Below are 14,356 nucleotides of genomic sequence, written 5' to 3'. Positions count from 1 at the left end.
GATTATGGATTCAAAAGGCCTAACAATATTCTTTGAGAGACCCTGGTTCTGAAAGTCAGTATTGATAGTATCCTGTATCAAACATGTGTGCATATGTCCTTATGCAAGCACAGGTCCATTTAAGTTATTAAAATTCAGTATTCAATTCCTATTACTACTTTTTTGAAAGCCTCCCTCTCCAGACACTGGCTTAGGTCTCCTTCTTAATGATCTCAGAGCAGTGGCTTCATCTTGTAAAGAAGCCCATCTTCCCTATCTTGTCAGCTAGACTCCGAGGGTCCAGAGGCCAGAGCTGTCCCTCAGCTCTGGGCCCCAGGTCCAGAACAGTGTCCATGCTCACAACACATTACTGAATCAATTGCCCATACATCTCAACAGTCCTGTGGTTACTTAATATGTTTGTAATGAATATAGGCAATTACTATAGACTATAGGCAGCAGCAGTATTTTATCTGAAAATGGGTATTAAAATCTACTTGCCACCCTGATTTATGCTGAGTCAATGGGACTTTCAGATGAGTCTGTAGACTGCTCCCTACCATTGACCCCAGGAATCCTTGACCTTACATAAATTTCCTAGCTATCTGAGCCTATAGTTTCTTGCCCATATAATAGGGATATTGATAGGGCTTACTTCAATGAGAGGATCCATATAGAGAGCTCAGTGTGTGTTTAGAATACAGAAAACATCCCATTAGAATAGAAACATGCTGCCAGAAGCATGTAAAGTGAGTATCAGGGATGCTTAACATTGTCTTGTGGGGTTCACACAGATCCTGGCTCAGCTCTGGAGGCCATGTTGGCTGAGAAGAAGGGATGCGGTTGGGCAGGTGAACAAATCTTTTTTTGTAGAATTACTGTGAATGAGCAGCACTGTATGTTAGAATTAGAATATTTCTGAAGCTGCTCTGAAACTATGGTTTCTAATTAGGTCTTTTTCCCCCTGCATAGCACCCTAAAAATGAAAGAAAGAAAAAATTGTATAGGGATATTTTGAGTAATTCATTGCCATAAATATTCATTTTTAAAGTCACGTTATTACCATTAGGCATATGATGGATTTACATTTTGTGTTAATTTCTAGGCTCAGATATTATGTAAAATGTTTTGATTTAGGCTTTATTTTTTAATTGACTCCAATTATTTATCCATTACTTTATTCCACACATACCCATTAAGCATGTGCTAGGTATTTGGCACTGTTAAGTGCTGTTAGACTACAATGGCAAACAAGGCTCCTTCTCTCAGAGGCCTTACCATCTCTAAGTAACTTCTCAATTTATCTATAGCTTGCCATGAAGAATGACATGAAATATTTCGGAAACCAATTAGGAAAGTATGCTAAACTTCTTTTATTCTTGTACTACATAATTTTCAAAAAATACCACTGTTGCTTACAGTGTTCAGATACATCCAAATAATGTCAACCACTTAGGAAATAAAGGGAACGTTGCCTTTTTTCTTACTTACAAGTTTGACTATGAACAATATATTTAGACTCATAACCTGACATCAAAATGCCTTTAATTTTCTCATCAATCTGGTTAAAAAATACCCTAATATCTATGTTATGTTGTGTTTTACAAAGCCTGTCCTAGGTTTGACAGGGAAAAGATTGATTTTAAGCATAAATTCTGACCATAAATGAGCTTACATGAGTTAGGTTGCCAATCACTTGGCACAAGTCAGAACGTATGAACGAAATATATGTAAATGTGTATGTACAAACAGCAAAAGAAGCCTTTGTAAACTTTGTGATTCTGTTATTCCCGACTGCTGCAACGCAAGATGGGAGGTATATAAGAATATATCTGTGATCTTTCTAAGCTGCAAGTTCACAATTTATTTTTTTTTCTGCTCTGATGTTACCATCACCCCTAAATTATGGAGCATATGTACATTTAAAATAAGTTTTTGAGTATTATGATTAAAAACAAGGACCTAGCTCTTAACATCACATTGTTTACAAGGTTGGTGGATCGGAGGAAGAATTTTGTAAAGCATTCATAATTTTGACATATTTTCTCAGTGCTAGCCCAATATCTGTTGAATACAATAACAAAATAATAAAAAAAAAAAAACATTTTCCAAGGCTGAGGCTTATGCTTTCCAACCATCCATCTCTCAAATCTGCTTAAGATGTTCCTCTGCAACCCAGCTTTATTTTTTTCATCCATTTGCATTTTTAGATGTGTTTCTCTCCTGCTCAGGTTATTAGAGTTGGCGGCTGCATGGTATAGATAGTGAGCCCCGCTGTACGTAGGTGTCTTCATGGAAATCACCTGGGGCCCAGAGTTCTGCGTTTCTCCCCTTATCATATCTGGAACACAGATTTGCTCTGCTCGTCATATTTTGGCATCTGTGAATCACCGTCATGTTGTCATTTTCGCACTTACAAAGTAGCCGATGGGAAAGGAGCCAACTACTTGAGGCACTTTCAATGAAAAAAAAAAAAAAAAAAGTCCGATTTCAGCATTATTCATTGGAAATGCTATTTGTGAAAGCATTTACTTCAGTTTCTGAGATGCTGGCAATAACTTTAATAGGCAATGCACAATCCTGCTTTTTTAGAAGAAATGTTTCTATGTGCTGAAGAGTGAAAGAACCAGTAATTACTGGAAGCTACAGGTAAAATGGCAAGCTTAGGAAGCCAGAAGTGAATAATTATCCATGATTTACTTATATTTCATCCATAGTACCTGCTAATTAGATGGACAATGAACAAGTCATGTCAATACAGGTGATTTATGGTAATGCTCTCAATCACAACAGCCCCTTATAATTTTGTCTCTTTTCATACATGTACATTTAAGTAAGCAAAAATAAAAGTAATTTTAAAGCTACATTTCATAACAAGAACTCTAGGTAGATTTTGAATTTGTTAAAAATAATAATAATACTTAGGGGACACCTGGGTGGCTCAGCAGTTGAGCATCTCCCTTTGGCTCAGGTCATGATTCCAGGGTCCTGGGATCGAGTCCCACATCAGGCTCCCTACAGGAAGCCTGCTTCTCCTTCTGCCTGTGTCTCTGCCTCTCTCTGTGTGTCTCTCACAAGTAAATAAATAAAATATCTAAAAAATACTTACAGTAAAATTTAAAGGGAAGTAAAATCTATCATAATTATATGCAAAAACAGTAAGATATTTTAAAACATAGTATTCTGTTTTTGCTCATTTGAGTACAGACTTATCAACAAAATAAGTTTTCATCTTTCTATCCATAGCACTTTCCATATTCTTTAAGAGTGACTTTTTATAATCTTCATGGAGATCTAGAAATGGACATGTGCACAAACACACACACACTCATATGCACAAAACCACTCTACAACTTCTAACATTTAAGTTAGAAGAACTCAACTTAAACCTTCTGTCGAATTCATGAATCTTCCCAAAAAATCTCCACTGGTAATTTTAGACAAGGATTCTTCTAGTATCTGAATGATTTGTGGTGACAAGGTGGCAGTGCTAAGGCAAATATGTAAGAAAAGCCATTAATTTACAAGGGAGTGTGTAGATATTTCCTTAAGTCAGCATTTATAAAAATTTTATTTTATGAATACCAGCTTTGGAAATATAGTTCAAAAAATACATCTCAAAGGGCAGTAGTCCAAGAGTTTGGGGAATTCTGTGCAAGTTTCACTTAGTTTCTTAATGAACATTAGCATTTGTCTGTGAAATAAAACATTTGTCCTTTAATAAAAACATTTCATACGAAGGCATTGCCAAGTATAGCTGGCCACAGACCACCACCCCCTTAACACAGCGTAGTCCACAGAACATATTTTGTTTGGGAAGTCTGCCCTAAGTGAGGAAATGCATTGTGATAGTCTAGAAAGAATCAAGTGTCCTTCAAAGCAGACAAATGGGGAGCTAGATCCTTATCCTAAAGTGACCAGCTTATTTTTTGTCAATTCTGTCCTCCAAAAATGAATCATCATAATAACTCTATCTTAATAATTGAAACCCTTCCTGGTTTTATTTTTTCATTTTATTTTTTTTAAAGATTTTATGTATTCATGAGACACACAGAGAGAGGCAGAGACATAGGCAGAGGGAGAAGCAGGCTCCCCTGCTCCCACCTGTTTCAGTCACAAGAATGCCAGTCTTTTTCAGGGATTACCCTCTCAAAATTTCACAAGGGAAATTCCTCTGTTTTCAGTCTACCAGATGGGGGTAGCAAGCAAGCATCCCTGATTTATGTGAACATGTGAACTGTTTTGCAGAAATACACCCATAGTCAATGATACAACCTTTTTGAACTAAAACAAGGATTGATTGCCTAATATAAAGAGTTTCTACAAACGAATATGAAATAGACCAAGAGTCAGAAATAAACAAAACAAGTAGCATGCACAGGCAATTTCCAGAAAAGGAAATACAGATTATCTATATGAAAAATTTGCTTTCATTAGTGAACATGAAATACAAATTAGAGCAAGAGTGAGATGCCATTTTTTTTTAACCCATCAGATAGTCAACACCGAACAAGTGTTCATATCCAGGGCTGGTGAGAATTTAGGGAAGTTAACACTATTTATTAGTGGGGTTATGAATTATTTTAAGAGATATGATCTGTCAAGAGCAATTAAAATTATGTCTGTATGTTCCTTGACCTAGGGCATTTAGCTCCACAGGAAAAAAAAGAAATATTATTTACAGACTTCAAAGGTCTTTTGTGACTGAATTTTTCAACCTTTCCAGTCTCTCACCTCCAGCCCTCTGTAAACACATCATTTCCAAATCCCTCTCCTTATTTATGCTCTTTTGCATCAAGTGTCACAGTTAGATTAGTCATGATGGAGCTGAACATCTGGACCAGCACTACTTTTGGTGGGCCTGGCTGTCTGGGCCTCCTGCTCTTGCTGCTGGCCAAGTTGTAAAAGCTACCAACCCACCTAGTGACTGTCAAACAAGGCTTTCTGTCCCCACTGTCCTTGAGCTTTGCTTAAATGTAGATCTCTGTGGTCTTGGAAGGATGAGGTAAGGCTCCCTTTGTCCCTTCCCAAATCTTGAGACCAGAGCTTTCTGGAAACTCATTCGATTCATACATGCATAGCGCCGCCTCCCCAAATGCTTCTAGGATGAGAATGAGAGACAAGAAAAGGTCTAATGTTAGGTTCCCATAGCTGTCTGACTCTTGGTCCTTAAGACCTATTTACTGGCCCAGACTGCTTCTACCATCACCACAATTTTCTTCTTAGGAGTGCTGTCCTTTTCTGCAGTCTGGTTTTGATCAGCAGCCCAGACACTGGACACTTCTGCAAAACAGTAAGTTCAGTGAGGGCGGAGGGCTGGTAGGAGCTCAGGGCACTCTAGAGGTACCTTTACCCTTTGTGCCAACTCACAGGGGGAGCATTAGCTGCCAACCTTACCTGCCAAACCTCAGACATAGCTAATTATATTGAGGCAGGGCTGATAATCAGCTACTATCAATTGTCAGACTTTTGTCCAAGCAAACTGCTAAGATAATTTAAGATGATAGAAATTTTCAGATTGAGCCTGCCTCTTGACTTTTATAGGCTGGTTCTCTTTACACATAGATCTGAAAGTGATTATATTATATTTCTGTCCTTGTTTACCTAATCAAGCTCATTCATATGAACCACACATTCTCACTGTCTTCTGGCAAAATTGACAGGATTTCAACCTACCATACACATCAGGCTTAATTCCTAATTGTTATCTTCACTGGATCTTTCTCAGTGTCTAATTTTGGAGTCTCCTGGGGTGAGCCCTACACTCTTATTTTTCCATGATGAACTCATCCATGTCCCTGGTATCAAATTCAGTCTTCATTTCCACACGTGAATGTAGATCTCCTGCCCTGTGATCCTCAAACCAGAGCAATTTTGTACACACACCCCCTCCCTGCTCTGTGCTGTTAGGCAGCGCCTGGAGACATTTTTGTGGGTTACAAGTGGGTGGGGGATATACTGCCGTCCAGGAGATAAAGGCAAGGGACCCTGTGAGCCATCCTACAATGCGCACATGCAGAGAACAGCCCCTGTAGCTAAGAAATGTCCAGCATGCCAGTGAACTGTGTTGAGGTTGAAAATCGTGTAGCCTATAGACATTCTCTTCTAGAATTATCTATGCAGCATTAGCCCTTAAGCATTAGTCCATGCGTTCTTCACACTTGATATGGCTAAAAAAATAAATATTTTCTTTCCAATGAGGTTTTCTCCTCTGTCAATCCCTTTTTTAAAGAATGTTTTAGAGAGTGAGAGAGCACACGTGTGCATGGGGACGGGGGATGGAGCACAGAGAATTCTAAGCAGGCTCCACTTCAGTACAGAGCCCCAGGAGGGCCTCCATCTCACCACCCCAAGATCATGATCTAAGCAGAAATCAGGAGTGGGATGCTTAGCTGACTGAGCCACCCAGGCACCCCTCAATCCCTTCTTGATTGGTGGGAGCATAATTTCTCTTGCTTCCCTGAAACCTAGGAGTGGAACTTAATTCCTGTCGTTTTCCCAATCTCACTTCCAATCCGTCAGGCATCTTGTGAACTCGGCCTGAAAGCTGGCATCCTGGGTTTCCTCTGCATCCTCCCCACCACCAGGCCCAGCCCTTCCTCCTCTCTTGTTTGGTCTACTTCAGCAATGTTTCCACTGGTTTCCTGGCTTCTCTACCCTGGACCCGTGCTAGCGATTCACAAAGCAGTCGGTGAATTATTTTAAAAACATAAGTTGGATCATGTCATTCTTCTCCCAAACCTCAGTGTTGTCCCTCCGTGTTTAGAAAGTGGCCGTTAAGTCAGAGAACTCCTCCTGTGCCCATTTCCCAGACCTGCTCACCGGTCTCCTCACTGGGGAAGGTTTTCTCCTCACAGGTTGCAACATTTTAATCTTCCTTTAGGCTCTCCCTCTTATGTTTCCTTATTCCTGGTACTTTGTGCTGCCAGATTCTCTCAGACTGGCTGCTTGTCCTTCATTCCTATCTTAGATGGAGTATCCTCCTGTGTTCCATGCCCCTGCATGATAAAACGTCCTCTCTCGCATACAGGCACTGCTTGTTACCCTGGTTTATTCTATAGTACTTGAGACTGCTATGTTTCCTTTTTAAAGAGCTTTTTATTTTTTATTTATTTTTAAAGATTTTATTTATTTATTCATGAGAGAGAGAGAGACACAGGCAGAGGGAGAAGCAGGATCTGGGTGAGGAGTCTGATGCAGGACTCCACCCCAGGGCCCAGGGATCACACCCTGAGCCGAAGGCAGATGCTCAACCACCAAGCCACCCAGGCGTCCCTATAGCTTTTTATTTTTATTTTTAATTTTTTTATTTTATTTTATTTTTATTATTTTTTATTTTTTTCCTATAGATTTTTAAATTTAGATGTAACTGACATATAACATACTAGCTTTTAGTTTATAACATATGATTAAATATTTGTACGTAGTGCAAAATGATTACATAGTAAGTCTAGTTAGCCATCACCATACATAGTTACAAACTGTTTTTCTTCAGATGAAAAGTTTTAGGATGTACTTTTAGTAAATGTAAATTCTACAACACGGTATTAATTATAGTTACCATACTGTATATTACATCCCTATGAATATTTGACAGCTAGAAGTTGGTATTTTTCACCCCTTCACCCATTTGATATCCCCCACCCCCAACTTATGGTAACCACCAATCTGTTCTCTGTATCTATGAGCTCAATCATTGTGTAGTTTTTTGGTTTTGGTGTTGTTTTATTTTTTTATTTCATGTGTGAGATCATACAGTATTTATCTTTCTCTGTATGACTTCACTTAGTGTATTATATTCAAGGTCAATCTTTGTTATCACAAATGGCTCTCTAATGGATCTGTTATGGGTAAATAATATTCCATTGTATTTATAGACGTTTTATTTATCCATTCATCCATCAATGAACACGTAGGTGACTTCCATATCCTGTCTGTTGTAAATGATGCTGCAATGAACATGAGGGTGCGTATATTTTTTTCAAGTTAGTGTTTACATTTCCTTTGGATAAATACTCAGAGGTGGAACTGATGGACCGTAGTTCTATTTTTAATTTTTTGAGGAACCTCCATACTGTTTTCCATAGCAGCTGCACTGGTTTGCATTCCTACCAGCAATAGACCAGGGTTCCCTCATCTCTGCATCTTCCCTAACCCTGGTTGCTTTTTGTTGTTGTTGTTGTTATTTGGTAATAATCTGGTAATAATCCATTCCAACTGGTGTGAGATGATATCTCATCATGGTTTGGATTTACATTTCCCTGATGATTAGCACCGTTGAGCACCTTTTGGTGTACCTCTTGGTTTCTATGTGTTGTCTTTGGAAACAATCCCCATTCAGATCCTTTGCCCATGTTTTATTAGTTTTTGATGTTGGTTGGGTATTGGGTTGTATGAGTTTTATGATACTAACCCTTTGTCAGATGTGTGATTTATGTTCCAACTAGATTACAAGTTGCTTAAAGTAAAGATTTTTATTTATCTTTGTATCATATGTAGTCAGATGTCAGGCCTGAAGAAAAAAAGGCTGAGGTTTTTATGCAGTATGGCCAACATACTTCAGATTTTGTGTGCAGTGTTTATGATAAACATTTACTACTCATATCATTTCTATCTGATTTTGTTCTGGATGTAGGATAATCGAGACATTATGCCATTTCATATTAGCAGAGCTTAAGCTTCTACAATATGATTTGGTAATTACTATACTAAAGATTAGAACAACAGATTGATTCATTATGAAAGCTAACATATACTGAGGGCTGATAATGTGCTGAGCCATATTCTAATGCTTTATTTTATATTAACCCATTTAATCCTCAAGTATCCACATGAGATGGTGGATGTTTTCCTCCTTTTACATTTAAAGAAATTGTGCCAGAGGAATTAAGTAGCTTGCTGAAGGCCACACCGTGATAAGTATTGGGGTCCCCTTTGAAAAACACAGGCAGTGTGACTCCAAAGTCAACACCCTTAACCTCTGTCCATTCACTTTTGATAAATACTATGTAATTGAATCTTTAAAGGGCTTTATACCTTTAAAGTAACAAAATCCTTTTTCTAAATGCAACTTTTAATAATTCTACAACTGGATTTATTGCTGCGTATACTACCCAATTAAATATGTCTCAGCCCTTCACTAACTTAACTGATAAATATTTCTGCTTTATTGTATGCATGACCAATTCTTTTTTATCCTCTTTGAAAATGCAAGACTTTAGATGAAAACACTAACATATCTCTGCATAGTAGAGTGGGGGATGGTGAAAACCAGGAAAATAAATTGCTCTAACAATGTATCTTGGCAGCACAATGGTCCATTTCTAGCAAACAGCAAAATAGACATGACATGACATGCTCTTATTTGAGATAATCTTTTACGTTTGGTGATGATTAACAATCCAAATAAATCAATATGAACAAAGTTTAAGAATGGAAAGAGAACAAAAAACACTTTAATCGTCCTTCTTCCTATCTAAAAGAATACATTTGTTATTTATAACCACAAAGAGGCATACTAATTTTCACAAAAGACTTAAGATTCAACCTATTTGGTAGCAACAGATTCACATAACAACCATGAAATGCACAAATAAAAATCTTCATCAAAAGAATATTAGAAGCCAGCCTGAAACAGAAATGGAAAAAAAAATCAGAGTAAATGTCTGCCTAGGTAGCCGATTCAACGTTAAGAGCCATCTGGTCTCTTTTCATGCTCCATATCCACTGTCCTCAGCAGCATAGACATGGACATGGTTTTTGGTTTCCTAATTGAGTGGAATAGTGTAGAATGGTGGGACAGAGCTTCATAACTAAATGTATATTATTTATTTATTTGTTTGTTTATTTATTTAGTCTAGGTAGTTCCAAGGCAATAATTAGGTTTCAAAAGGATCCGCACCAATTCTACTAAATGTCCACTTCAGAGGTCTTTGCTTTTATTTGCTCAATCTGAGCTTCATAGTACTTCAGCATATCAAGAAGACAGGTACCATCCTTGCATCATAGAAGAAACTGTGATTATTTAGGCATGAATTTACAAAGCCAAAGAGCTAGGTCTACGAGGTCTTGGAGTCAAGAAAGTTAAAATCCTTCTTGGACCACACAGCAGCTGTATGGCCTTTAGATGACAAACCCTTAGTTTTGATTCTCTCTGATACAAAATCAGAGTAATGTATATCAAAGTGTTGAGCTGTCTACTGAATTTCTTTCTGAACTTCAAAAGTCTGAATCTTTAAAAATCCGAAAACTCATTGTCTTTGCTTCTCATTATCTGCTTTTTTTTTTTTTTAATTTCTCTTAACGATCACTGATTTGGTAACTCGTGCTTTTCTCAACTCAAGCCAAACATTGAAAAGACACTCCATAAACCTTTGTTTCCAGATGGTCAGAAGTGTGGATGAATCTTTCTCTTCAATACCTTGGAAATCTACCTTCTTTACTTCCTCATGGACTTTGTCCTGGTTAAGTCTGTCATGATTTCATTTTCATTTTTTTCCACCATTTCAATTTCAAATTACTGCAGAAATCTCTTAAGAGGCCTGTTTCATCCCACTGTAAGCATCATTCATATTGCTATCTTGATTATCAAAAGCAAAAATATGTTCTCCACACTTTCTTTTAAAATCCTTTATATGCTTCAGTTTGTCTCTACCTGATTAAATCCCATTCAGTCTTGGAGATTCAGTTTCACTTCAACCTCCAAAAAAGGAAAAATAAATGACCTTGCTAACCCAGTGGTATAAGTAAATCTCCATCTGCCTCTCCTCCTCCTCCTCCTCTCACTTTCTGTGTATGAAAAACAAAGGTGGCCTATTTCAAGGACCCAGATGCCTGTGTATTTACTTCTTTCCTTATCCATCTCTCTGGAGAGTAAAGTTGAAAGCTGATTGTCTGAAGCAAAGTCTTCTGTTCTTAGACTAAAATCCTGCTTACACCTCACACTGAAATATTGTCAAAGAGGATGTTTTGTGGATCTGGTGACAAAGTGGGCAGGGAGGTCTTAGAAGTGTTGAAGTCTATGTCTTTTGCTGTCCCCCTACCCAGTCCATAATCAGGATATGGGAGTGGAGGAGGATGTGTCGGCTCTTGCAGTTCTTTGTTGGAAATAAGCGGATGAAGGTGAATGTATTGATGGCAGAGAGAAACTCATCCAGAGGCTGAGAGATGCAGTTCCTGGCTTGCCCAGAAATTAGCCCAGTGAGCATGTAATGGGAGGCTGTGTTTTTGGGCTGTGGTCCAGCTTTGGATAACCTTGGAAGTTCGTTGCATGATGTTTTGACTTTTAGATGTTCACAGATTTTTTTATTATTATTATGGTTGCATAGCATAGAAAATCAACTGTGAGGCTACTTCATGTTTTACTAAATGTAACACATTACACGAGTAACACTCAGCTTGGGGAAGCTCATCAACCACTTGCATTTTTCCCCTCAGTTGAACTTGAGCAGAGTCAGACTTGTTAGCATCCCTGTAAATGCTGACTTGCCCTCCCCAGGGTGGTGGACCCAATGCCCGGATTTGCTCAGACCAGCCCTGGATCGCGTGTCCTGTCCCGCCATGTAGTCTGCTTAATGCCTTCTTGCTGTTTCAAAGCCTCTGAGTTAGACGATAAATGTTATGTTGACTCTCTCCCTGGCGAGACTAAGCAGAGCTCAACGATTCTCTCTGCAGCGCTTCAAAAGGGAACACCGAGCAAACCACAATGATTAGATTGTGAAAAAGACCAGGAGTGTCTTTAGGATTTGTGGGAAGACTCTGAGCAGAGAATGTTTGAGATCCATAAGTCAGGTCAACAGTTACATGGAAGGGCTTCATCTGTTTTCATGTTTGCCAAGGTCCTGACCCTGAGACCAAAAAAGAGGGGAGGGGGGGGTTAATTTGAGAAACAGGATAAAAAGGCCTTATGTCTGTAGTATGAGGAGACAGGAGCCTGCTATGAAAGATTGGCCCAAGGAAGTCAGCAGGATTCAGAACAAGCCTCAGAAGCTGTATCAAGGTTTTTTCAAATTTTCTCAATGAGCCCAACAACAACAACAACAATTGGAGTTTTTAAGTAGTGCTGAAATTGATTATATCTGCCTCTTTTTTCTTTTTTAAGAATACTCTGACACCTATGTGGATAATGGGTTGGGATTGGGGTAGCTCATGAATAGCAAAGGAATTGCAGAGACCCTTTTAACAAGCTAGAATGGTAGCATCATGAGAAATTATGGAAGCTGAGCTATGGGGGTGGATGGTGGAGGAAGCAAACTATTTATTTTGCAGAATTAATAAGACTAGGGGTGCCTGAGTGGCTCAGTCGGTTAAGTATGTGTCTTTAGCTCCGGTCATGATCTCTGGGTCCTGGGATGGAGCCCTGCATCAGGTCTCCTTGCTCAACTGGGATCCTGCTTCTCTGTCTTCCCACTCCCAACTTGTGCTGTCTCTCAAATAGATAAAACATACACACACACACACACACACACACACACACACACATAAATAAATAAATAAATAAATAAATAAATAAATAAATAAATAAATAAAGATTAAAAGAATTAAAATGAATAAATAAATAAAAGGTTTAACAAGACTAAATTTGATAAGATTTTTTTTTTTTTTTTTTTTTGGTCCAGAGTGCTTCTGTTTATTTCAGAGCACAAAGACATCTGGAAATCATGCCTGTGGACAGATGAACTTTTACATTAATTGTTTTATTTTCTGTCAATCAGCTCTGCCCTTAAATGCTGGCGGGGCTCCTTCAGAAAGGGGATTTGGCCTGATGCTGCGTTAGGGCCACCAAAGCAATGTGAGAAGGCAGGGCGCCAGCGGTGCCAGGTCTTTCCAGGAGAATGGCCTACCTCGAGGAGCCAGGAGCATACCAGACTGTACCCCAACTATCTCTGAGCACCCCTTCCCCTTTCTAATTCTTATCACACAAAAAAATAATAATTCTTGTCACAGACTGGACCTTGGACCACCGTGAGAAACGGTCTTGGCGTCCTGACAATTTAACACTCAAGTGAACACTGATGAATCTACAACAGGAGCTACCTCTCTTTACAAATTAGTATCAAAATGTTCATCAGTTTTGACAGCCTTTGCATTTTACTTATTCTGAGGATACAGTAAAACTCCATTAAAATTTTTTGTGTACCTGGAGGCATCCAGATGTCTGCACCTGTGACATATGTGGACAGTTGGGGAAAAAATGTGTCTGTAGCATTATATGACCAAACAAAGAGAATTCCCAAGGAAAATTTTTCCATATTTTTTGATTTTCACTTCTGAGAAAACTAATTTGGGTCCTACGGGAAAGAAATAACAATTGAGTTTCTTTTGCTACCAGCGTATCACTCCTATGCCTCTGATTAGGAGCACATATTACTTTGATTCAAGCCAGTTTGTTTCACTTCTGCATGTTGCATGAACCATGACTTTACTTCAATTTACCTCAGTGATGTTTATGAGATAGTGCAAATAAAAATCCCTCAGATCTCAATGTAGTTCAGTGAAAAGTGTATATGAAACTCAAATAAGTAACATAATACTTGAAAGGAGCACAATTCAGAATAACTTTTACCTGGATATTTTATTTTTGTTTAGTAGAAATGAAATCCTCTATGACACCTGGCCCTTAAAGCTTCTGGTATAGACAGGAGCTCGCACACTTCTCCTCACAGACAGTGAGGGAATATTCTGGTATCTACACCCATGACCTGGATAATGTGCCCTGTAATTTCTGTTTTTTGCTCTCAGACATGAAACTCATTAGCTTTTGTGATTTGGGTGCACATGCATTTAACAGAAAGGCATTTAATTATTACAACCAAGGAGATTATTTTAATTTTTAGTAAAAAAAAAAAAAAAGAAAGAAACTAAATGAAATCAAGAAAAGTTTCTAAAGTTGCCCTATAATTATTCTGCATATAACAATGCATCATCCTTTCTATTTACTGGGTACCAATAAATGATATGTTTTATTTTAACAGGCAATTTGCTGCCAGAAGTGTTTTCTTCCAAAAGGTAAGTGCCTTTTAAGAAATATTATATAAAATTATCATGGTTTCTGATTTATAGCTTTGAAGAGCCTATTAATTTTAAAGCCCTGTGGCTGACAGCTGTGTTGTTCAAAGGCAAGGATATATAGTATTAATTATCTTAAGCTCCGGATTATTGTTCATGGTGCAGACATTACGTAGAAAGGACAGACTGGCACATTTTTCTATTTTGTGAGAATAATTAATTAACCTGGTGCTTTTAAAAGAAAAAATACCTGTTGAAGTAAAATACAAAGAACACAGTGCAGTTTGATCACATTCATCTCTGTTCCAGGTGGTTTTTGACAATTTTCAAGGAAATTACCAGCCACTTGGTATATGACTGAAGTTTTGTG

The 14,356-nt window shown here is 38.2% G+C and overlaps 1 protein-coding gene across 2 annotated transcripts in view; it reads left to right on the top strand.

The window, feature by feature from the left end:
• The window catches only part of TENM3 (teneurin transmembrane protein 3), a 2,512,213-nt gene that overhangs the window by 433,047 nt on the left and 2,064,810 nt on the right, over window positions 1-14,356 (top strand). For both annotated transcript variants that reach the window (XM_072763857.1, XM_072763858.1), the window contains exon 3: window positions 13,953-13,986. The gene's annotated coding sequence lies outside the window, so the exon portion shown is untranslated. The remainder of the gene's footprint in view (window positions 1-13,952; window positions 13,987-14,356) is intronic.

The sequence above is a fragment of the Vulpes vulpes genome, chromosome 7, assembly GCF_048418805.1.
Source record: "Vulpes vulpes isolate BD-2025 chromosome 7, VulVul3, whole genome shotgun sequence".
In the NCBI taxonomy this organism is placed as follows: domain Eukaryota; kingdom Metazoa; phylum Chordata; class Mammalia; order Carnivora; family Canidae; genus Vulpes; species Vulpes vulpes.
The sequence above is the reverse complement of the archived record's forward strand: the minus strand, read 5'-3'. Positions and strand labels throughout refer to the sequence as shown.